This window comes from Ambystoma mexicanum, chromosome 12, assembly GCF_040938575.1.
Source record: "Ambystoma mexicanum isolate Mex_15411 chromosome 12, UKY_AmexF1_1, whole genome shotgun sequence".
Classification (NCBI taxonomy): Eukaryota; Metazoa; Chordata; class Amphibia; order Caudata; family Ambystomatidae; genus Ambystoma; species Ambystoma mexicanum.
In genome coordinates this window covers 441,629,440-441,655,571 of record NC_090936.1, presented here as the reverse complement: position 1 = coordinate 441,655,571, position 26,132 = coordinate 441,629,440, and the positions used below count along the sequence as shown (strand labels likewise).

General features: G+C 44.8%; 1 protein-coding gene and 1 long non-coding RNA gene across 7 annotated transcripts in view; one reads left to right on the top strand and one right to left on the bottom strand.

Moving 5' to 3' along the window:
- The window catches only part of CACNA2D4 (calcium voltage-gated channel auxiliary subunit alpha2delta 4), a 1,390,363-nt gene that overhangs the window by 74,129 nt on the left and 1,290,102 nt on the right, over positions 1-26,132 (top strand). The gene's annotated exons all lie outside the window — the stretch shown is intronic.
- The window catches only part of LOC138513626 (uncharacterized), a 481,408-nt gene continuing 455,585 nt past the window's right edge, over positions 310-26,132 (bottom strand). Inside the window, exon 4 of the long non-coding RNA XR_011281785.1 lies at positions 310-1,615. This is a non-coding gene — a long non-coding RNA (uncharacterized lncRNA). The remainder of the gene's footprint in view (positions 1,616-26,132) is intronic.

Genomic DNA, 26,132 nt, shown 5'->3' with positions numbered 1-26,132 from the left:
GGGTTGGAGTTACAGAAGAGAACACAAACGCCATTTTAGAATTGAGTCTTGGCAAAAAATACCAACCAGAGAATTAATATTAATTAAATAAACCGGCGGTATGTTCGAGGCTATGAGAATTAAATAATTAAAGTTGGTAGCCTCGAACAATGGGAAAATCCCATAGGGAAATATTTGCGGTCGAATATAAAAAGTAGTTTCCACTGCCACCAGCCAAAACTCGATTAGGGGGGACGGAGACGTGCCCCCTCGACTAACAGACCCCGGGGCAATCAAATTGCCCCGACCAGTACGTCCACAATATGATGGTGTGTACTGGTTTCTGTTAATAATTTGGGACTAGTAAAGCCAATGGTGACTTTACATGCCCTGGGAGACAGTAGTCAGTCCCAGGGTATGGAGTCTATGGTGGGGTGTCACTATGACACCCCTGTGTTACTGCACGCAGGGTGCTGTGTAACACACATAGGAAAAACACATGAGACCCTATGGAGTAAAGGACCCCATAGCCCATAAAACACATTAACAGTCAAAGGAACACCATAAATCATGTCCAAGAGTGGGAGAAAAAGAGTCTCACTCTTGGCAAACTCCAGAAATCCAGCAAAGCTGCTGGGGGACTCACTAGGTTAGGAAATTCAGCCTAAAGAGAGAATTCTCCCTAACACCCATTTTCACGCCTCCTCACACTTTGGTCATGAGTCAGCTAAAGGAAATTGTCCTGCAGAGACAGCAAGTCTAAAGGCCACTCCTCTTGGTTTCCACACCTTCCAGAGGCCTACTGTATTGCAGTTGTAAAATAGCTGGGGGATGTAAACCAGTCTTTCCGTGGGGAAGTTCCTTGCGACATCTCTCCCACAGCAAGGGTTTTCCTCGCCTAAAGAACCTTTCAAGGAAACAAACATGGCTTTTCTTCTCAAATGTTTGATGGTATTTTGCATGCAAAACATAATATACATTACTTTTTGTCAACAAGCGCCATGTCTTTTTCGCTGACATTTTTATGTTAGCAGGGATACATTTGGGTCAGTATTTAAAAAACATGTTTTTCATGTGAAAGGGACCTTTGATTATCTTCTTCCTTTGTGGAAAATATGCTGCTTTCCTTTGGTAATGACAGGCAGGCCTCCTTTTACACTGGGCCCTTCAGTTTAGCTTGCAAACACACATGCAAAGCTATTTTTGGGTCAGTGTTTAAAAATCCTGCTTTTCATGTGAAAGGAACCTTTGGTTTGGGGCCTTTGATTACATCCTACATGCCCCGCCCCCGGTCTTCCATGACTCTTTAGTGGGGAAGATCAGCGCAGAGTTGGGTTCCATCAGGCGTTCCCCATTTTTTTCCCCTTATATTCCTCTTTCTGCTGCAGCCCGTCCGGGGCTCTATTTCCATCATTAGGGAGAGGGCACTTATGTCTCCCTTTCGGTCTCTGGGATAGGGGTGTAGCATGGCACCCTCTTTCTTCCATAATTAGGGAGTGGGCACTCCAGCCTCCTCTTCCAGCTTTGGGTTGGAGGGTTTGGCACGGCACCCCTTTCTTCCTTCTTTCTGGAGTCCCTGGGGTTCTCAGCGGACTCCTCTCTCACCTCCAGGCTGGAAGTTAACGAGGTTAGTTCTCTAATAATAGAAAGAAAAATCAGTTCAGTACTTTTTACACACATTTCACTGGAAGACTTACATAGAATTGACAACATCAACAACAGTATACAAGTATAAAAAGACATTTTCACCATTACACAAAACACATTTTATGTATCTACTTCCTTTTTACAATGAACACTAAGTAAATCACTCCCTGTTATAATATATATTCATCGTAGTTTCCATCCGATTTGTCATCCTTCATTTTCATTCTTCAGGTGGTTCCTCTGCTCGACTTTCATTTGGCTCCTCAATCAATCATAAAGCGTGTCTGGGATGACAGCTTTTCAACTGATTGATGTGGACCCAGTTTTTTTCTGTTCTCCTTTTGGGATGCAGATGTGTAGGCAACAGGTGATATTTTATCTACAATTTCAAAGGCACCATGCCAAGATGGAAGGAATTTCCACTCGTTGGCCTGATTCCTTCGAAAACTTTACAGGTAAACCTTGTTGCCTACTTCATATTATTTCTTGGTGATCTTTATGTCATAATCGCTCTTCATTCCTTCAGCTGACTTTTCTAAGTTACGCTTAGCATATGGAAAAGCATGCTCGAGGTGCTTGCTTATATTTTCAACGTACTCATGAGTATTGGACGCATTTATCAGTGTCTGTTCTTGTGTTCGGTAGAGCAGATGCTGAGGTAACACAATTTTTTGTCCGGTCATGAGCTCAAATGGAGACATCTTTGTTGCAGAAGATGGTGTAGACCTAATAGACATCAGAACAAGCAGTAATCAGATGTCCCAACTGGGTCAAGAGTCTGCCATGAAATTCTTTAAGATACTCCCAATTTTGTTTTATCTCCCTACTCCCCCCGCCCCCGCTTGAAGAGCCAGGTGGTAGGCAATGTGGAGTTTACCCCTAAAATGTCCCACGCCTTCGCCTTTCTCTTTGAAGTTGGTTGTTTGCTTTTTGAAGTTGGAGTTTCAGCCTCCCTTTATGGTAGTCTCCGTTTACACGCCTACTTCTCACATTTCGATTTGGGCTGTAGCCCTTAAATACGGCAGTAACAGTATTACTGCCGCATTTAAGGGCTGGCCCTATCACGAGTTGGGCACTAAATGGGCTGTTTTACCTGCAGCTTTTTTCTGCAGGAGAAAATCCCATTTAGCAGCCTGTTTTTGGTGGTATTACCGCTTGCTGTATTAGCCCGCAGTATTAACGCTGATTGGGTCCAACGGGGAATGGGGATTTACCGTTAACACCCAACCTGTGATCCGGCAGTAATACCGCCGGGCCGGTGGGTGCTAAGGCTATTACAGTTGGGTGGTATTACAACCGTGATACTGCCTAACTCGTGATGAGGCCCAGCAAGTCTAAAGGACACTTGGCTTCCACACTTTCCAGAGGCCACATGCTATTGCAGTTGTAAAATAGCTGGGGGGATGTAAACCAGTCTTTCCTCAGAGAAGTTCTTTGTGACATCTGTACCACAGCAAGCAAAGGGTTTGCCTCAGGCCTACAGAAACCTTTTCATGGAAACAAAGTGGGCTTTTCTTAAATGTTTGCGGTTATTTTGCATGCAAAATATAATATCCATTACTGATTGTCAACACGCGCCATGTCTTTTTCCGTGAAACTTTTATGTTAGAAGGGCTACATTTTTCACATTTAAACTGCAAACACACATGCAAAACCGTTTTTGTGTCAGTGTTTCAAAATCCTGTTTTTCATGTGAAACGGACCTTTGATTATCCTCTTCCTTTGTGGAATAAATGCTGCTTTTCCTTTGTTAATGACAGGTAGGACATTTCCACCTGGCCCTTCAGTTTTAACTTGACAAATACACATGGAAAGCCATTTTTGGGTCCGTTTTTGAAAAATTCAGCTTTTCATGTGAAAGGGACCTTCAGTTTGGGCCTTTGATTACACCCCACAACTGGTACTTGAAAATGTTCTAAGTTTCTTTTCCAACCATAAAAATATATTGGCGAAAGAGGCCATCTTCAAAATGTATAATGGACTAATCATATTAGGGTTCACTTGTTCTTCACTCGACCAATAGAACCCTGTATGGGGAAAATATAATCCATCATATGCTGGGAAAAGCAGAGACGCATCTCTGTCTCCCGCCGGCCAAGTGATGGAATCGTCCAGTGGAGGAGACTGCACCTTGTGTGTCGTGTGCAGGAAGCAAAGTCTTCTGGGGAGGGCATCCGCAGGCTGTTCCAGGAGTGCTTCACACCAGGGGACATTCTGGGCAACCGTCTTTACCTAACCTAGTTAAATGTAATAGAAATGTTCCTAGCTGATCATAGGCCCTTCCATCCTCTGCATGCGTGCCCTCGCACCCATGCATGCTTCAAGGCAACCAGATATTTAAATGCAGGTAGAGTTGCGCAGGGATCGGCAGCCCTATAGTTACTAAATTACTCTGTATGAAAATAGCAATTCCATAATCACACTTACCAACACCTTTAGTTACCCTAGCTATCTAATTTGGTTTATCCAACTAGAGGAGGGAGATACTTTCTGCATTTGTGCCTGCAGCTTGCTGAAAGAGGATGCTGAGATGTGCATTGTTAACTTACACCATGCACTGAAGGGCACTGTGTGGCAATATCCTCCACTGAAGGGGAGCCATCCTGCACCCTCTACACCTCTCCATCACCCCACACTCTAAATGCAGCTGCCTCAATCTTTGACTGTACCCTGGTCTGAGTCCAGGACACCACCAAGACCCTGCTGTCTTTCAAGACCTCCTCCTGCACCCCCGACATCCGCTCCAGAACTCAGCGTCCCAGGGATCACTTCTGATGGCTAATCTCTTCAACTCTTCTCACTACCATGGTGAACTGCCTTCAACACTTAAGGATGCAATCCTCACTCAACTTCATTAGAATCCTGGTGCAGATCCAGGCATCATCAACAACTTCTGCCATGCTCCAATGTGCATCCGACACGGCAGTCTGTAGTTACATCGCAACTCTCCCCCTACCTCAAACAACACAGCCTCCTGATTGCCTATCCGTCCATTATCCTGCCGCCCTGAGCCATTGAAACCACCCTAATGGAGCACTGTGGAAGCAGAGACAGGCGGATGCACTGGTTCCTCTTGGGATCTCTGCTGCGTTTGAGTCCGTAGAGCATCTAATAGAGGCCACAGGAATCTAATGGACAGCCCTGAGCTGGCTTGTATCGGTCCACTCAGAAGGGACATGGCAGGTCAGGCCCGGCACCTCCTTAAGACACAAACATTCCACAGGGTTTGGACTTATTGCTGATCTGACCCACATCTTCAAGCGAAACTCAGTCAGCCACCATCTACACATGGATGACACTCAGCTACGCATTAAAGTAGACAAAGCGGTAGCGGTGGCCAAGCAGAGCTGAGCGACTTTTACACATCAAGGCCTTGATGACGTAAAACCCTTATTCCCTCAACAAATTCAAGATGTAGCTCCTGCTGGTTGGCCCAGTGAGTGCATGCCTTGGGCCATTCCTAGCCTGTTCCACCTGGTCCTACCGCCACCAGTTAAGCACAGTTAACAACATGGAAGTGACCTTCAAGGTCGACCGCTGCTTCTGACTGTAAGTGGTTGTGAGTCACAAAGTGAGCATTCTTCCACCTCTGACTCCTGCAACTTAACTTCCCCTGCTTAGTTACTATCTCGATTGTTACAACAGGCTCTCCTCTGAAGCCTCGCAAATGACGCACAGCATTCCGAGCATGTATAAAACGTTGCTGCTTGACGTATCATCGGCCCAAAGATGTCGGGCCATAAACCCCAGTCTGAAAGTCAAAGCATTGGGGAACGGCATCATATTCCAAACACTGCACCTCGCCCACAACATACTATTATGCACCTGCACAAGGCAAGCACTCCCACCACCAGCTAACCAGATATTTTTACTTATAATGACATTTTAAAAAGATGATCATATATTGGTTGTCAAGAGCACCCGACCATGAATGCACGGTAACACATCCTGTACAGGGTCGGACTGGGGTATAACATTGTCTCGGGGACCAATTAAAAAGTGGCCCACCTTTGCAAATGGCACTTCATTCCTTTTGTGACAGACTGTTTGAGTAATACCAAGGGAGGGGTGTTTGATAAATGTGATGTAAATTGTTCATTTTAAAGAATATTTATTCAGTAGCACTGGTCAAAACTACTAGCCGCATGGTGAAGTAACTTATCAAAGTGGCCCACATGGCCCAAAAAAGTGGTCCCACTTTGACCCAAAAAACGGACCCACACTAGCATTTTGTGATTTTGCTTCGGGCGGTGCCCCATAGGCCAGTTCGAGCCTGAGCCTGTGTCCCAGAAGACTGCGGCACTACCTACGCTATTCTAAGTATAACTGATTACCCAGATCCACCTCATGTAAGGTGGGGACGTGGGACTGGAAAAAAGGACACTAACCTTGAAGGGAGCAGAATCCTGCTTTTTCCTGATCTGTGTGTAGAGAATATGGTGAAAGGGACAGAATGGCCGGAAATGTACATGGAAAGGGCCAATGTGTGCTTCAAACAGTGGTTTATCTTGTGAAGCTGTGGTTGCTCCAAAGATGGGCCATACACCTTTTCAACCAATGGGGCTAAGTATTTAATGTAGAAAACCGAGTAGAAAAGGACCTTAAATTGATGCGTGTCTTAGGCCTCTACTCTGCGTGCCTCAGGCTAGGCGCATCATCCTTTTAAGTGCACGCACCCACTCACTCCAGGAAACTAATAAGTAGCCAATCGGGTGGAGAAGTGGGCGGGACCCGGAAACGGCGCAAAATGTTCCTGCCCACTGCCTGCACCACCATATGAGGCCGCTGCTGGCGGGCAGCATTCACTGACTTTTTTTTCTCCCTCAATGCGTCCCCCGAGCACCGTACTAATAGTGCTCGCAATCCATATCATTGGATTGAAAGCAGTATTATTTCGGCGGCGGCGCCGACTTCATTTTGCTTACTATGGCATTGAATGAATGATTTTCAGTGCTATGGTAAGCAAACTGAAGGCTACAACAACCGAGTTCGCCTTTTTGACAGGTGGGTGGGGCGTGTGGGCGGAGCCGTGTGCAAATGGGCGGAGTCTTGTGTGGCTGTGGGCGGGGCATACATCTCAGGAATTTTGATTTTCAAATGTAGGCAGGTATGCCTCACACTCGACCGCTCAGTTATGAGCAGCCTGCTCCCTATCTCACAATAAATTAAAATGAACAATTTAGTAAAAGGTGTGGGAATTTAGCCGTGGATTTTTCCACAGTATAGTGCTCTAAATGCGGCCCACCTGCAGTGCCCAGGAAAGCTCGGCGCAATCTTTAAATAGCCTAAAATGCAGCAGCACAGCTCCTCTGCGGCCTGAAACGCTTTGATGGTGTCACGAAGGCCGGGATTAGCCCCGGATAGCTCTCGTTTGCAAAGCTAACAGGACTCAAAGCCCCTTGGCTTAATCTGCGAAGCCGGCAATGGACTTGTTCACAACTACTTGAGATGGCTTCCTGACGCATGCGCACTCGCGGGAACTCTGCCCTGTGTACGAGACAATCCGCGAAAGATCATCCTGGAAGCAATGGGGAGGGGGATTGGGGGGGGGGGGTACAGCTTTAAAACATACAATTATTACGTTGTTCTTTAAACCTCCTAAATCGATACAAGGCAGCCAACCTTTTAAACTGTTTCACAAATTGCGGAAACACCACATACGTTTTTACTGCATATTGCGTACATTTGTGTGAGGGAGCTGTTACATTGTTAGCCTGTTTCAGAATTGCATACCGTGGGTGGCTGGGAAGTTCTACACGCCCTGAAGCTCAACAAAAGGTGCCATGTGGCCAAAAAAGGGCTCTAGAAAGCGAGTATTTCCATGAATTCTTTGATTTCAGAGTTCACCTTCTGTGTAGAGGCGTAGTCAACATTGTCTAACAAGAGGGGCCTGAAGCTAATATAGTTGGGCCCACCGCAGTAACATTAACATCAACATTTGTAAATGGCTGCATAGCACTGCTGAGTGGGGATTTACAGATTTTGGGTGGGCCTTGACCCCTCAGGCCCTACCCTTCCTACGCCTCTGCTTCTGTGGTAGCTCTGGGCCCACACACTCACAATAGCTCAATCCGAAAACGCCAGCATTCACAGCTCCCTGAACCACAGGCCTTCCACGCGTCAACTCACACCGCAGCATTGTATGAGATGAGTGGTTTATATTAGCTGAAGCATTCTCATTCTCATTTAATTTCCACACCTCATAGTGCAAGGGCGGCCATTTTGGCAACAGGACCAGAAAACCTCTTCAGGATTACGTAACAATTTAACAAGACATTTTGTGAAAAATATTTAGAAATAGCGGTGCCCACTCACCCAGACTCTTTAATTCATTCATGGTGTAACCCCTACCCCCTCTGGTGTGTTGCTCAGAAAAACTCAGCTGCCATCAAGTTGAAATTTTTTATCTAAAAGAAGAAAAACTCTGTCTGCAACAGAAGGATAAAGAATAGCCAGGAACTTGATGGGGCAACTTTCAGTGCCGTCCTCTGTACCTCAGACACGATTCTAAGCTGGCCAATGACCCTCTCTGTACCCAGGCCAACAGCTCCCATCTATAAGGCTTCGAACAAAGAAACAAAGAACACACAAGGGAAATCTTTCCCGGCTTCAGACAGTGCGCAAAACAAACCCGCCACAGACTGTAGGGTGTCTATTGAGATCCATGTAATAATGTCGTAGTGAAAAAGTCGTCAGGTTCTGGCGACTTTTTCCTGGTTACCAAAATTCTTTCCCCTAATATTCTAGGAGCGGTATAATTATATATTATTACCTCCAGTCCTAGAATATTTGGGAACGTGTTTGATAGCCTGGAGGGTGCATAATGAATGCATTCTTTGTTTAAAGTCACCAACCTGACAACTTTTTTCATGGCGGAATTATTACCTGATACCGTCTATTGCTTGACCAAAAACGGTTCGAATTTACCACCAAAATGTAGATGGTTGGTGGGGGTATGTCAATAGTGGCGGGGTGGTGGTGTCGAGAAGTAGTGCGTGGGCTATGTTGGGCCACCCACCAAATTTTGTGTTAAAAAAACCAAGAATAAAAAAAAAGTAGGAAAATGTTGTGCATTTGTTTTTGAGCAATAGACATACATCCCCACAGACAGACGCCGACCCACAAACTTGCGAGAACCTACCACCCGCAGTCGGCAACCGCCACTAAAATGATTTCCAGGGCACAGGTCAGCCGAATAACATTACAGAATGCATCCGAATGAAGCCACCAACAAGAAGATCGACAGAGTATTTGCAGAACTGGCCTGTGGGGCAGCAACCATGGAAGTGCCCAGAGGGGCTCCTCCATGGATATCTTTCACAATGGGTGTCCCTTCGATTGCCCAGCTCAGAACATTTATTATACATCGAGGTGCCCCTAACGGTCCAGCAGAGTGAAGCCCCCAGTTTATAGTGATCAGAGCAACCCCCCCCAAAGAAATCTAGTCAATGACCCAGATGGGAAAGAAGAATCAAAAGGCATGACTCTACCTCATTCAGACGCCTGCTCCTCAAGGTTGCTGAAACTCTGAGCAAACTGATGCCCTGAGGCACTGACCATCCTCATAGATATAACACGTTTTTGTTTGTTTGTTTATTATTTATACGGCGCCCGAAACCCTTAGGTAGCTGGGGGCACAGCATATCAAGTACACTTACAATTTGCTTAGTTACAGATGTTTAGTTACGTACATTATATGCAGTATATACATTATATACATTCATTACATAGAGTGTAGACAAATGCATAGGAACATTTGTAGTTACACAGTAACAAGAGTTAACAGTCGGGATAAGGGCAGGGCATAAGGGAGGCATCGTGGGTCTAGAGATCATTGTGTCGTAGCCAGGTTCGGGTCTTGCGTCTAAAGCTGTTATACGGCTGGTCCCTTCTTAGCTCAACTGGTAATGCATTCCGCTGCTGAGCTGCTCGTACAGGGAAACTTGCCCTCCCAAACGCAGCCACCCTTTATGGGTCTGCAACCCGTGTCCCACAAGATGATTTGCACTATGACTCCCATGGTCTCTCCCCATTGACTATGCTGGTTAGGGCTGATGGGAGCTGTAGTTCAAGACATTCAGAGAGCCAAAGGTTGCAGATATGCAATAAGAAACCAAGTAGTGATCTCATGTCTCAATGAATAAAGTGACATGAACAACCAACAGATCAATCAGTAAGCATGACACCTCAAAGTTAGCATGAAAAGCACCGAATCAAGAAAACACCTGTAAAGCATGTTAAAAGAACTACGCAAAGAAGCGCATGCCCGGAAGAAAGCTTGACTTGAGCCCAGAGCTAATATAAATAATGCCCTCAAAGTGCTCCAAAAGATTGGCAGGGGAAACAAGCAACACGATCCAAATACTACCCCAGGAAATAACGAGACACAAGAAATAGAGGCACATCCCCAATGCTCCTGCCTGCAGGCAAAATTATCCGAACCAGCCGACAACTACAACCACTGTCAGCCACAAGATTCCACTCAGCCAAAGGATCTTGTCTACTTCCAACTCCACTTCAGCATCATTATGCCCAACACTACCATGCACACCTCTGCACACTTCCCGGATTACAGGTCTGCACACGGCCGCCACACAGCAGCCATGCACACCCTCCAAAGCAGACACTGGCTTCATCCTTTAAAAACAGGCACTAATAGACCTCGTCTTCCCTCTGAAGGATTCTATCTTATCTATCACCCCCCCACCCCCAAAATAGGATAAACCCTTTGTGGAGCAAAAATAACCAGTTAACTCAAAGAACACATTTTTATAAGTAGATACATTCTTAACCGGGAGAATGCCAAAGTCTTCCATGTTCCACCAACATCAAGTGTTTCAAATATAATGGGCGGCGCCACTGGGGCTCATTATGAGTTTGGTGGCATTGCAGCAGTAAATCCACCGACATAACATCAAACTGTAACACTGTTACCGCCACTTGGTCCGATGCTATTGCCGCCGGGTTACAAGTGGTGGTGCTAATCCCCATTTAAATGGAGTCCCTAGGACTCAATGGGGGATTTCAGGGCAATTACTACACCAGTAATTGCACCGGCAGTAATTACGCTGAAATTTGGCAGAAAGGTTGCAGATTTACCTCCAGCTGACAGCTGGAGTTGAATCCTCCAACTTTCCGCCAAACTCATAGTTGGGTGGTGCAGTAATGCAGGGGTAACGGTATCACCACAGCCTTTTGCACATACAGGCCAACTCATAATGAGGCCCACCATTCTGGCAAACTGACAAGGCTGTAAACAGCAGGTTTTCATAGTCGGCAAGAGCCAAATGAAGGCAGATGGCGCTGGGTAACGCCAGATTCTTTTTGCTGGTTAGTGCAGCGGGCCACGCCACATTCTCAACTCAAATAAAGAGTGCAGCAAATAGAACTACTTTAAAGCAAGTCTCAATTGCATTAATAAACATTTTAAATGGCGAGGGACATATTTAAAGACAGCACTGTTTCAAGGAGAAAGGAGGCACAGTATTAAAATTCAGTACTTCTAATAATTGTCCAGTATTGAAATACTTATGTTGTGAATTTGTAACATTTTGTCTGCCTGATAAAAGAGAAATGTTTGTAAAACTAAGCCTTTTAAAGGTATGCTATGAAATCTGCATAGGGTATCTCTTTCCTTGCTGTCATTGGAAAATTGCATGCGATACGTGTGTCTCTGAAGCTATCGTTTGGAAATTGGTGGAAGGTTTTAATTTTAAACCATAAACATGAAATAAAAAAATAAAAAAATAAAAAGAAATTTTTCAGTCCTGACAAAGTGTTGGACGCAAAAAGCACGTGTGTAAGCATTTCTTTAATTTTGCAAGGAAAATGACAAGGCAAGTTTCTGAGCGAGGATGTGATTTTCTGCCCACATACGCAACAATTGAGACCTGTTTGCTCAATTGCGGAAACTACCATATGTTTAAAGGTTTACCAAAGGACAATTACAATCTATATTTTCAAAGATGTGTGCGATAAAGCCCTGGATTCATTGCACATTCATGACAACCGGATAATATAAACCTACGATTCTGAAAAAGTGCAAACAGAAAATGAATGCCAAATCTTTCTCTTTCCCAGCCTAGCAAATGAAATCGTAGTCTGGAACCCCTAAAACTGAGCAAGAAAGACACACCCAGATACTGCATGGTATTCACCAGTCTCTACTCTGGAACATCCACTGTGCGCAAGTAGGTACAACTCTAGCAGCCGATGCCAATGCCACCCAACATCTAATGAAGAAATAAGGAACGCAAATACAATATACGCCAAAGAAGCGTGCCGCAAAGCACACATCAATGACCGCCGTGTTTACAGATCAAAGGGAGATTATCTCCAAAAATGGAGCAACCAGGGATCACCCCATGACTGTATATGATGGGACAAGATTGTGATTAATGATTTGAGCTAAGAAGCCATTTGGATTATACAATTAATGTCCGTTTTTTGAGGAAGGCTTAGTGCCGAAACACGTGTCAACCAGGGGACATACTTAATTTGCTTAAAAAAACCCTTGATAATAGTGAACTTGTGCTTTGTGCTCAGCGCTTGTTTGGAAACACCAAACTACTTGCGATTTACTACATGGATTTTGGGGTACTACTTCTAGGTGTTAACAGGAGCGGCGGGTTGTTATATCTAATTAACTGATCGACGGCGCAGTGAAGCCCTCCTTGTTACCCCAAAAAACCATGCTACACAAATGAACAATGCCAGCAATCCCACCAAAAACTTCTTGCCCCCCCAAAAAATCCTGGTCCCTCAAACAGGGATTCCACATTCTTCCAAACTAATGAGTTCTGCGACTGCCGACAACCAGGGCAAACCCCATATGGATTCAGCCCGGGGTGCAAAATGGACACACTGCAGGTCATTGATTACCTGATATGCATGAGGTGCCAGCAGCAAAGTTTGCCTTCTTGCTTTCTGGCATTCTGTGGCACTCCCACAGCGTTTGGCGCAATCGATCGCGAAATCCCATGCAGCGTAACAAGGACCAGTGTGGCCATTGGTGTCAAAGTGCATGACTGTTTTGCGTCATTCTTGACACCACGTTCATCAACATTGAGGATTAAAAGCCCTGATCTTTGTTAATTCTTTACCAGTTTCTTCACAAACTGTGTCTGGAACCCCCGGAAGCGCTGACTGTTATTCTCAGCATCACAGCACACTACTCGGCTGATGACAGACACCTCTAACAGAAAGTCAAAACAAAAGTCACAAAATGTGCTCCCCCAATCAAGATTGATGTAACAGCATTTGCTCAAATGAAAATAAGTGCAATGATTTGGTACACCAAGTTACCCCTGCCACACTTGCTTGCACCCGCTGCAATCGTACATAATGCAATATTGCTCTGTTTTTTCGGTTGGACCCCAAACCACACTAACATTACTGCATCAAGAACATAGAAATGAGGTCCCTTCTATCTATCTATCTATCTATCTATCTATCTATCTATCTATCTATCTATCTATCTATCTATCTATCTATCTATCTATCGCGGCTGCTTTAGCTACCATCATGCACCGCGGGAACAACGTTTACGAATGAAGATTGGCCGTTCAAATGCTGCTTGATTAGACCCTCCTTGTCCTAAGCAGCCATCATCAATGCCAGCTGTAACCCAGAGGCTGCTGCTGGATCACCATGCCAACCCCAGGGTTTATAGGATCCAATCCCCTATGTGGACTGATTTAGGGTAGGGTTATCCTTCACCCGATTCCTCCACCAGCACAGATGGTGACTTCTCTTGTGTTTGATGTCCAGTCCTGTTGTACACTGTTGAGTAGAATCATCTCATAGGGCCTCATTAGGACCCTGGCGGAGAGGGTTTTACGCCAGCGTAGTGCATGGCGTACCTCTCCGCCATACTACGAGTTCCCGTAGCGCCATGGCGGCCTTTTCCGGCTGGTTTTACCAGGCGGAGAAAACCATGGCGCTACGGGACCTCGTTGTTAATTACGCCACCGTATTTTACGGTGGCGTAATTAACTCCTTCCCCACTCCCATTATACCCTATGGGGCAAAAATGGGAATGGGGAAGGGTAAAATGGGGAATGGGGATTCACCGCTCCGCCAAGGTCGGAATGGGGCGGTGAATCCGCCAACCCCCATGGCGCTATCGGCGGCTTTCCGCCATGCTTCGCGGTGCATTTAGCACCGCGAAATCCGCCTGGGTCCTAATGAGGCCCATAGTCATTATTACACAAAGAACGACTATATTCCCCGGGACATGTTTAGCTGACTTCCTTTCACTGAGCTGAATGCATTATGTCGAAGTATTTGAAATGGAAATGATTCCATTGGCGCGGAATGTGAGCGCAACTTGTCAGATCTTGCAATATGTCTTGAATCTTTTGCAATGGGATTGGCACAGCAAAGTGCGGCAAATGATCACCTTGAACGTGGGCAGGTGTAATGCATGCAATTCTCAAGGCTCCGGCGGTAAATGCCATTTCTCGCAGGGCAATTTCATATCCCTAAATAGATCCGTCGAGATTTGATATTGATATTTTATTTCTATCGCGCTCGTACACGAGTGTTTCAGAGCGCGACGAGGCAAGGGAGGGGAACAGGGGAGAACAAAACAGCGATCTTACTAGGCCCAGTCACATTGAGAACGCGCAAGTGCATGGGAGAGGGAAAGGGGAGAGTGCTTGGGAGGGGGAGGGAGAAGTGGAAAGCGCTGAGCAAAGGAATACAAATAAATAAATAATAAATAAATAAATAATAATAATAATAAAAAGCAACAAACAGTGGTAGCGCAGCCAGAAAGTGGGAAGTGAATTCCATGCCATGGGCAGGAATGAGGAGACAGAAGCCTTATGTTGCAGTTCTGTACATTTTGCCCACATCATTTATGCAGTATATTCTGTTTGGTTCATCAGTTTGACAACTTCTTTCTTGTGTGGACTTGGGAGGCAGGCCAAAATGGGCAAAGCAGTGTGGGAGACCCCAGGCAGAGCCACAGTTCTGGGCCCAGGATTGACAGATCCGGTGAGGGTGCGACGGACTGGGTCTCCCCTCTGGCAATAACAGGCAGGATACACTGAAAGGTAGGAACATTAATAAATGCAACATAGGGCCTTATTACAAGTTTGCTGGTACGGGAACTATGGTACCAGTAAGCTTGCCAGTACCGTAGTTCCCGCTCGGTAAACTAAGAGTTTTGCTTGCGGGTGCCTTTCTGCCCGCTAGGTCGGACCTGGCGGGCAGAAAGGCACGCGCGAGCACAGCATGTCGGATGCACCGGCACTGTTAGAAACGGTGCCGGTGCATCCGACCTCCCCATTCCTATTCGTCCCTATGGGGACAAATGGGAATGGGGAGCATCTTTTTTCCGGCGCCCGCAAATGGGCAATTACTGGGTCCGGCAGGGCCGTAATGACCCGGTGATTGCCCATTTACAATCTCTCCGACACCTGCAGTGGTGACCCTTGGACTATTTGATAAGTGTGCACATTATCTGGGGGAGGGGTGGGGATGAACACATTGCCTGTGCCTCTGTTGGCGCTAGCCCTCCTTTACAAGAGTATCAATTTTTTAAAATGTATTTAAGTTTATTGCAAACCTCTACAAAGATAAAGAAGGAACCAAAGAAGTTAATATAAGAAGAAACAAAATTCTACATACAATAAAACATACTAGCATCTTCGCTATCTATACAAGTTATACCTTCAGTAATACGTTTTATAGCAGCAAGGAAAATAAGTTAACTAAAAGTAGATGTATACATATAAATGTGAATAGTTACACACAAAGGCCTAAAACTGTTTCTATAAACGGGGGCGGCGAGATTGGCGGTAAGACTGGCGGTCAGTATTGCATTCCAAACCACTTCACTATGAATGTTGTTACTGACGTGAACAAAATCTGCCAACGCACTGTTCCCTAATCCGCTTTAAACTAAGAGATACTGCAAATGGATGCCCCAGAGTGTCCAGGTTCTGGATGTTACAGCATCTATATGCATGTTCCAGGTTTCCTCTAATGCCCAGAATTTCCCTGGTGGGTAAGAGGTTAAACCGTAACCTCATAAAAGTTGATCTCCAACTACCAGAAGGGAAAATATCTAGATAATAATGATTAAAAAAATCTTTTCTATTATAAACATCTATGATCTTTCGTTATGTGCCTTGTTCGGGGTGGTCCTTTCATGGTCCTTGTTGCTGCCAATGAAATAAACATTGTCAGACTCCAGATGCCGCAGCTCCACAGCAGTGTCCAAACACTGCCATGCCTGACAAAGTAGCACATTAGGCATAAAGGCACCGTCTCCCACTACCCTCCATCATATCCCCTAAACTTGCACAGAAAGTGAATATGTGTTTGAACACACCCACACACTCAAAGGATCTCTGATATAACTAGGAGAAACATTCTACGCAGGCCCGGCTCCAGCAGGGGGGCAGGGGGGCCAGGCCCCCCCAAAGCCACTCCCTGGCCCCCCCTAGAAAGGAGGCCTTCAATGTGGGACCCAAGGGAGTGTGGAATTTGGGGTGCGGGGGGCATTTAGAGTGGTGGAAATGGAAAGAAATTGGTGGGGGATCCCACAAGGGCCGGGTGGGGGCAGTGGTTTGGGGGGACGGTGCCCGAGGAGGCAGGGTGTAGGGGAGCGTAGTTAGCAGTTGACCTCCGATCAAAGGAAATGTCAAAAATAATAGTTTTAAAGAGCGCTATTACTTTCATGCTGCTTCTTTTCTAAACTATATATCAATTCCACTTTAAACCACTTCCATGGCACTGGTGATGAGTTACTTCACTATGCGGAAAAATAGTTTTGACCAATGTTGCTGAGTAAATATTCTTTAAAATGCACAGTTTGCACCCCATTTTTTTTTAAACTTCCCCTTCGGTACTATTCAAACAGGGTGATTTCTGTTGCTATAAGCAAGGTTTTCTTTTACTTGAACCACACCCGGCACAGCTCCTGCAGCTCCCCTCTGAAAGCAGTTGGGTGGCTGCATCATGTGTGATAGTTTCAATGTTAATAGGGGTATTTATTTATTCATGCAATGTTTGTCGGATACCTGCATATTTATTTATTTATGCAATGTTTGTCGGATACAGGTATTTTACAAACATTACATAAATAAATAAATGATCTGGGTCCATGTATCCGACAAACATTGCATAAATAAATAAATGAACCGGGTTGTGGCTGAGGACTGTAACTCCCTCTTGTGACCCCTTGCACAGGGTCACCAGAGGAAGTTATAGTTTGCTCACGGGCGCTTCCTTTTTTTTTTCCCCCAGCGCTGGCTCTGGCCGGATCCCGAGATCCAGATACACATCTGGTGCCGGATCTCGGTTCTGGCGAGAGCCAGCTCAATCGCCAGCACTGGGCATTTCACTCAAAGGGCCTGATTCACAGAAGTGTTTTAAAATGGCGCAATCCCATAGGAAAGCGTTCTGTGAATCAGGCCCTAAATGTGCAGCAGGAACCTCTGAGAGATTCTCATTCTGAAAGGCTGCACTGCAGGAGGCCCAGCCAGGATTTGTTTGCTTGCCCTGGACAATGATCTATGCCTCACAGACATGAAAGCACAAACAACCAGGGAGATGAAGGGCCATTAAACACCACTAAGTGAAGAAGCACACTTACTCAAGCATACTCAATCACACTTACTTAAGCAGGCCTACAACTATTTTCTCAAACCTAAAATCACAAAGTTGGTTTCTGTCATTTAAAGCATGTCTATTTTGTTGTGGGAATATAGCATTTTTTCACATCATGCTTTATTAAATGTTTAACTATATCAAACAATAAATGACACATGGGGGGTCATTATGAGTTGGGCGGTAAGGGATTACCGGCACCGGTAAGGAGACCGGTGCTGGTAATCCCCTACCGCCCAATTCCGAGGTCCCTTAGCGGGAACCGTAAGGGAAGTGTGGTCGGACCACACGTCCTTTACGGGTCCCGCTAAGGGACCTGGGCGGTAATAACAGGCTTGCTAGTCGCGAGCCCGTTATTAGCACCCTCACCATTCCTATTGAGCCCTATGGGGGCTCAAATGGGAATGGGGAATGGTTTGTTCATTGGGGATTTACCGGTCCCTCCGGGGCGGAATGGACTGGACAATGGACTTGGACAAGACCGGACTTGGTCATGGTATGGGAGGCAGCCATGGTGCTAATAGGCTACCGCCTATCTCGTAATGACCCCCATGATGTTGCTTTCACACAGATGTCTACAGAAGGTGCATCAATCAACTGGTGTCCTTTACAAATTACATTGAAAATATATATTCTGCTGCAATAACAACTTAAGTATAAGTGAAAAAATAAGGTTGGTAGTAACAAAAATGTAATACTGGAGCGGAGATGAGCAAAATCAAAAAGTGAAAAAAACAACGGGGGCCCTGGGAGTCCCTCTGTCGGACATTAGTCCCAGTTACGAGAGACTTACCCGGAGTCTTTAGCTCACTATCTTTCACAGATGAGAAATATCTAAAACATCTCAGTCTTTGTCCTGCCCTGGGGCATTCCAGCACTGAAATACTAAGCAATTCTCCTCTGAACAAGAGTACCAACAGCAATCCCAGACACGTGTTTTGGTCTAGTTGGACCTCATCAGTAGGGTGGAGCTGTGTCTCTCTAAGATTAGTGAGCAAGGGGTCCACGTCTGGATTCCCCTAGTAACTTAGGGTGAGACCCAAAGTTACTTAATATGCAAAAAACAAGGGGGGACCTGGGAGTACCTCTGCCGGACATTAGTCCCGGTTATGATAGACTTACCCAGAGTCTTTAGCTCACTATCTTTCACAAAGGAGAAATATCTAAAACATATCAGTCTTTGTCCTGCCCTAGGGCAATCCAGCACCGAAATGCTTAGCAATTCTCCTCTGAACAAGAGTACCAGCAGCAGCCCCAGGCGTGGACCCTTTTCTCACTATTCTTAGAGAGGCACAGCTCCACCATACTGATGAGGTCCAACCAGACCGAAACACTTGTCTGGGGTTGATGTTGGTACTCTTATCAGATTTCTTTTAAATTCTCATTTACTTTTATGCTGGAGTTTGTAGGCTATCATTCAGGATGGGGAAAATAAAGCTACAATCATTGTGGATCATTTCCCAAGTCAAGCGAAGTGGAAAAAGTTGCGCTAAAAGCATTTATCACAACTTTTTGTTCACTGCAGGAATTTGGATGGTGTGGTAGGCGAAGTTGGAGAGCAGATCGAATTTAACAAGTTTGCCTGCTCTTAAAGGTCCCTTTGATGAATCCGATTGGTTTTCCACCAGAATGTATTCATATGTTGCGGCAATACCAATGGATTCCTATGGAATCCGCCTGACTTTTTTACACTGGTAAAAGCAGGCAGATTCCAAAAGAAAACATTGTGGATGGCTCCCACAATTAGCAATTGTGGGAGGTATTTACACTTTTCCAGACACATAGAGGAAAAGGGAAGATCAAAGGCAATATTTACCAGTGTTTCATGCTTTCCTTTACCAGTACTTGGTGGAAACAATTACAATTGCATGGAGGTGTACTTTTGCCAAAAACTGAAAACAGGAGTGGTGCAATTTAGGATTGCAAACAAAATTACTCCCTTACTCTTTTTCATCAACACGTTTCTACAATGATAACCTTGTCAGGTTGGTTTATCATGTGACTTTTTAAAGCAATTGTATAAAATTGAGTATTATTTTAGATATTCAAAACCAAATTTCAACATGTATTTGTACCAACTTGAGCTTGGAGGATGCGTAGTCAACTATCTAAATTTCAATCAAGTTTCAAATTCTGACTTTCCCGCTTAACCAAAGTGTGTGATCCTGGGCAATAATGTAATCATTCAGTTCACAGTATAAGCTATTTCAAAAAATCCTCACTCCCAGTTTAATAGATGAGCAGCGCATGTGTGAGGACCTGCCAAGAACACACACGCACCATTCTTTGAAAATATCAGGCCACATATATTGAACAAAATTGTGAAATTGAATAGCAAATCAAAGTAAACACATCAAACAAAAGGCCATCATGGACAATTGCATATTTTCTAATCAGCATGTAAACAGTATGTACTAGACATTGATGTATAGGGGGATGGCAGGGAGGAAGCACCTCTCCTCTCTGCCAAGCCCAACCGGGAGCAATACCAGGCAGCTGGGAACCCCTTAACATGCACTGTCTGCCTATTGATCCCACTGCCCTCAACCCTAAACACTCTCTCCTACATGCTACCACTCCCTCGTGCACTCAACTCAATTAAAGTGTTCTTCAAAAATGTAACATAAAAATAAAATGTTTTTCTTCGAAATGTCATTTTGTAAGAAACAAGATGTCCTATTCCTTGCTTCAGTATTCTGGAGAGGGGGGACTATCTTTTACAACTAGATGGCGGGACAAAAAGCACCTCCTTCTGGGCCTGCTGGGAGTAGCCACAGTGTTTAGGATCGCATTGTTGGGCACGCACCAACTGAAATGGAACAAAGACTGGGGGCCTCGCTGCCCAGTCCTTGAAAAGGAAGAGGCAGCATCACCCTTGATTCTTCGCAGCCAGGCCAAGAAAGACATGGGGGGCTCATTAAGAGTCTGACGATAACCGTGCTGGTACTACCAGCAGGTTGCCGCCAGACCCTTAATGATTTACCAGCGCCAGACTTGCCGGAAAGACTGGGGTATTACAACCCGGGCGTTCCGGAAAGTCAGGCGCCGGTAAATTGTAAGTCCCCATTCCCATGGAGTCCTGTAAGACTCCATGGGAATGGGGACCAGGGAAGCACCGGCACCGTTGTTAATAGTGCTGGTGCTTCCGTGACGGTCTGCTTCTGTGGCCGATGTGTCCGGCAGGGTCTGCCCTGTCAGACACAGCGGCTCTGGCAGGCAGACTCGTAGTTTGCCAGTCCGGAAACAACAGTGCTGGTAAGCTTACCGGCACCATTATTTCCAGACCGGAAAACTTGTAATGATGACCATGGTGCGGGTTTTTGGGGTAGGTGGGATTGGAGGTAAATGGGAATGGTGGTCGGGGGACCTGACCTGATGGAAGGTGATTGGGTGTGCAAGGTGACGGAGAAGTGGATATAATAGAAACGGGAGGAGCAGATGACAAGTGAAGATAGGTAGATTGATGTTGCAACACTATTTTCCTAGTTTCTCTTTTGCTCTGTGCTGTTTTTATAGAGTGGTGCACATTTATTTTTGTCCGGATCTGGGAAGACATTTTCTTCTGGATCAAGGATCTGGGAAATCTGGATTAATACCAGCCCTTTTTTAGAGTACTCAAACGCCCACACAGAATAGAAATTGGGCCCCCCTGATCAAAAACCTGGCACACCCAGATGAACATTCCTGGAGCCGGACCTGATTCTACGTCCTGCGGAAGGGAATGTTCCATGGCGGAATGCCCTGAAGACGAATTGGGAAGTTGTCCTCCAGTTTGGACCCTCTGAATATCCTGAAAATGTGCCCAAACCCTACTGGCCATTCAGAGGTGAAAGTGGGGCAGCCTTTCATTTCCCCTACTGGCGGGCCAACAACACAAGGTGAGGGCATCATGCCACTGTCATTGCGTCGAGTGTCTCCCAGGGGTGTTGCTAGGTCTGGAAAAGATCCAGGGCTGTCGGGACTCGGGGCTAGCTAGCCTTTTGCTTGTAGATCCTGAGCTTCTATCCGGGGCTACAACCAAAAGATCCGGGGCTATAGCCCCCCCCCCGCCACCACCCACTATTGACGCCTCCGGTGTGTCCCGTGCATTCGCTGATGTAACCCTTACTTTGCAACACTCCGAGACACTGTCACTTCAAAGCCCAATCAGAAGAATCACTGCATTCGTAAAGCCAGGGGCGTTGCTAGGGGGAGCTAAGGGGGCTATAGCCCCTGATCTTTTGGTTGTAGCCCCGGATAGAATCTCAGGAGCTACAGCCAAAATACTAGCTAGCCCCCAGTCCCAAAAGTTCTGACATCAGCTTAGCCCCGGGTCGTTTCCAGACCTAGCAACTCCCCTGCGTAAAGCCAACATTGTATCTTTTAAACCATTCCGTGATCAAATCATAGGGGAGACACGCTCTCCCCCCTTTTTATGTGTCTAATGATTCCAGGCCCAATCTGAAAGCAGTGTCATCATCAGAAGGCCACTGTCATCCCACTGACGTAGTCACTGCAGAAGAAAGATACCTCACAACTCTAAAAAATTCCTGTCCTAGCCCAGTTACTTGGTCCTGTTTCTTTCCCCCCCCTAGAAGGCACGGTTTGGCACCCACCCTGGGTGGGGGGACGTCACAATTCGCCTCTACATTGACAATGTTTGCTGCTTTAAGACCACTGTTGTGGTGATGTGTGCAGTATAAAAGACTAGCAACATAGTATAGGACATAGCCGTCTGTGATTGCTGAACATATTTGAAAGGTACAGGTCATGGCTGATGCAAATCAGAGTAGCTGTGGGTGGCCATTGCCAAACCATGCTGCCCCTTAAAGCCCCGTTACCTAACCGAGCGGTGTGTACTTCCCAGCGGTACCCTAATCACTGTCTGGTGGTACATTTCCTCCAGGTGGTAAACTTTGGCCGTAGGACACACACAGCGCCTTATATAGTGATTATTGGAGTCGATTGGACGTCTCTGCTGCCAAGGAACCCCGGTTGGCACAGGCTTCCGCTCCTCTATATAGAGCAGAATGCGCCAAATTTGATGGGGGCATTCCCGATGCAAACATGGTCAACCACGTATGGCTCTGTTGGCACTGGGATCTGTGCAGTTACAGGACTGACACATGTAAGAGCCAGGCAGGACAGCGCCCACAAGAAGGTTTTCAATCTTACTGTTCTACGTTTAATCTAGAGGTTTGCCCGCAGGGTACTCCAGCACACGCCAGGGCGTAGGGACTGCACGCACCCCTCTCCTTTCCTTTACCCCCCTAATGCTGCAATAACATGGGGGAGAACATATACACCTGCAGGTCGCAAAACTCGGCAGAGACGGATTCCTCTTATAACCCTGCTTCACCCAGCATTGATGACTAAATGACATTTATTTTCACACAGTGAGGAAAAGGATGCCAACTACACAGTTCCTTTTAAACTTAATATGCCTTTTATCATTTTATGGTGTTAAAAGGGTGTTCCTTGTGCCTTTTATTGGGCAATGTTCATTAACAAGATGCAGTTGTTGAAAAGGGTTAGTAACGTAGTGTGGGAGCCATGACGTTCAAACAAAGTGTGTTGTCACTTCCTGTGACATCATCGGGGATCAAAGTCAAAGGTTTTAGGATTTTTTTTCCTGGTACCCAGGTGAATTTGTAGAAAGTACACTTTGCCTATCCTTTCCCAGAATGCGTCGTCTCCCCCCTCCCCCTGGCCACCCACATCGTCGGGAAGCCAGCGTGTCCAAAACTATGTTTTGGATAGCCCCTAAAGAGTTATTGGGCTATCTTCCCAAACTGAAGGGAATGGGGAGGACATTGTAAAGGGCTGTACTGAAATGCAAGCAGGCTTTTCCACACGTGTTGAGAACAACATTGAGATATTTTACTGGTACACAGTAGTTTTCTATTAACAATTAGAAGCTAAATCGTGAAAGCTAGTATTCGCCATGGTACCAATCGGAAAAAGCAGCTTTATTGCCAACATATGCATTCCCAGAATTGAAATCAAACTGTTGCTAGCTGAGAATGTCTTACTTTCTGAGGGCAATGTTTTAATTACACAAGTTGTGCTGAAGAAAATAAGAGCCATGGAAGAAAGACTTGGGTTGAACTTCATGAGTGCTTTGTGTAGGCTTTATAGAGTGGGTTGGTCGGTGCTGGGCCTTTACCTTTTTGGTTCTCTATTGGGCTTCTCCTCCTTTCGGATGTATACTAGAATATCATATTTGTGGCAACCTTCTTTGAGGAGCAGTCCCTATGTAAGGGGGTGTAGGGGCCATACCACTGTGATTTCCATCTCTCTTGGCCCTTGATTATGTCAACATTCAAACCACCTGTGACAGCCTTGGTGTACCAACATTGGCGGAGACCATTCCCACCTTGGCCAATGTCTTCTTCAAGACAACCTGGAAATGACCTGTTGTGAGAGGTGTTGCGTTAGTGTGATGGTGGGACACTCTGGGGTGGGGTGGTGTCAGGGTGTAGGGGCAGTGGCCAGATCTGCAAGAAATGAGTGATGGTGGAGAAGGAAGGCGGATGTCCTGCTGGAATGTAGACCTTCATCTTCACCAACCTGCCTGTCCGAGCTGCTGTGGCACCACTTAGCCCAGTAGTTTGAACACTTGCTGTAGGGCTATCTGTGGGTTATTAGGACAGGGCTTACTCCAACTTTCATCCTTCTGATGTGGATGAAATTACTGTCGTTATGTTGAGTAGTAGTAATGATTTTTGTTTACATGACACGAGAAAAAGAAAAACCATCTGTTCATGGTATGCATTCTATATATGTACATATATATTTACAAAAGAGTTAAGGTTACTCTGACAAAAAGTAAAGTATATAAAGAGTGATAATTATGGTAAAGATGTACTAATAATGTCTAAAACCTGAAGTGAGTGTTACGCTTGGGTTTGTAGTGGTGTGGAGTGGGTGTGTATAGTTGTAGTTTTATGGTTGAAGTGGCATATATTTGTCGTAATTATAGTGGCATGTACTAAGTGTTTGAACCCTAAGTTTGTTATTTTCACTAATTCCTTGACTTTTCTTTTGTAAGAGAAACTTTAACTGTTATGTGAAAAGGTTTGTTTACTCGATAATTTCCTTTCTTTAGGGAGTGTGGTGTATAGTGTATGGGCTATGTATTGTATGTATATGGCTAGTATATATATATTACATTATGAGGTAACAGTGTATGGCATAAAGAACTTTTACAGATTGTACCTGCATGGTTAGTTCAAGTGTACAGTGGGCATCCATATCTGTGCGTGTGCATGTGTTTGTGTGTGTGCATTTACATATGTACACATCATTTCAGAGAGGTATAATTGTAAGTGTGATCTGCACAATATATATTTGGTAGTTATATTTAGGAACTATGGCATATAGCGTATGTCTGTTTATTCTTTGTATTTTGCGTATGATTGTATTATTGTATAAGGTAACAGTGTGTGACATAATAATGCGGCATAACAGTGCATGGCATAAGGCAGTGTGGTGTAACAGTTCCCTGTGTGATGTACGTGTACATGTCCATTATCTACATTGACACGTACATGTACACTTTGCATATGAGATGCACATATATTGTGCATATAGCGGATGACTGGCTCTTGTATGTATATGGCATGTGAGTGCATTACAGTATGAGGTAATGTTTTGTGGCATAACATTATTTGGCATAAGGCTGTGTGGCGTGACAGAGTGTCTCGAAATATATGTGTAAATGTGATTTTTTTACATTCACATGTACATGTTCAGTTTTTATATGAGATGTACATGTATTGAGAGCAGGCGTGAAATATAGCCACAAGTAAAATAACTATAAGTGAGTGTGCTATAAGAGCACCTAGCGTAAGTGTGTGTGTAAGTGTCTGTGCCATACTACAGTGTGTGGTGTAAGTTGTATAAGCGGTACATGTCTACCATTTGTGGATGGCATATTAGTTGTACATGAGTGTTTTACATGAAGTTATATTAAATCCAAATATTATATAGGGTCCTACTAGATGTGTAATAATTCACAATAAACTAAAGTGCATATTTTCTTTTAATCCGTAAATGTAAGAAATTGACATCCCCAGTACAAATCATATAAGAACCAAAACATGAAAGTTGGGATTTACTTGTATTTTACTTAAACCAGTATGTGTGTGTGTGTATCTTGATGTATAGGACTTTTACAGATCTACCTCCCTGTATGGTTTCTACATGTTGGTGTACACTGGCCGTGTTTGTGTGTGTGCATGTGTATTTGTGTGAGCGGGTATGTGTTTTTTTTATACATATGTGTCTGTGTGCATGTGTTTGTGTGTGTGTGTATTTACATATATGTACGTGATTTAGAGACGTATACTTGTAAGTGTGAACGGTATAAGATGTTTTTTACATGTATGCAATTATCATGTAAATCTTGTATTTGTGTTATACATATTAAAAGTGGGATGAAAGCTAGTCTTCACTTTGATGCACCCATAAGAGACTTCTATAATGATTTCACAGTTCATACCAACGTGATCTGTAAATGCGCTGTAAAAATACTCTTCTCTCATTGTGCCCATCACCATACATAGATACATATTACAATATCAATACCTCAAAATTAGCCAGCTCGATTTTCCATTTTTTTTCAGTGAATCATTTCATAATAAGACTTAGCTGCATGTCAAAAATCTTTAAAACTAAAGTGGCCAATTTTAAGATATTTAGGACGAAAAATGTGTTCTTTTCCTTTTGGGAAAACCCCATGTTAAAAAATGTTTAAAACGTACTTAAAAGAACATTCTTTTAAACATGAACATTCTGAAATTTACTGTGTCAATGTGAACTTTTCAGATTTATTCATGGAAGGGTTCAAATGTTACTAAGAAATGTTATTTTCTGAAAATCAACAGACAATGGGCCTCATTACA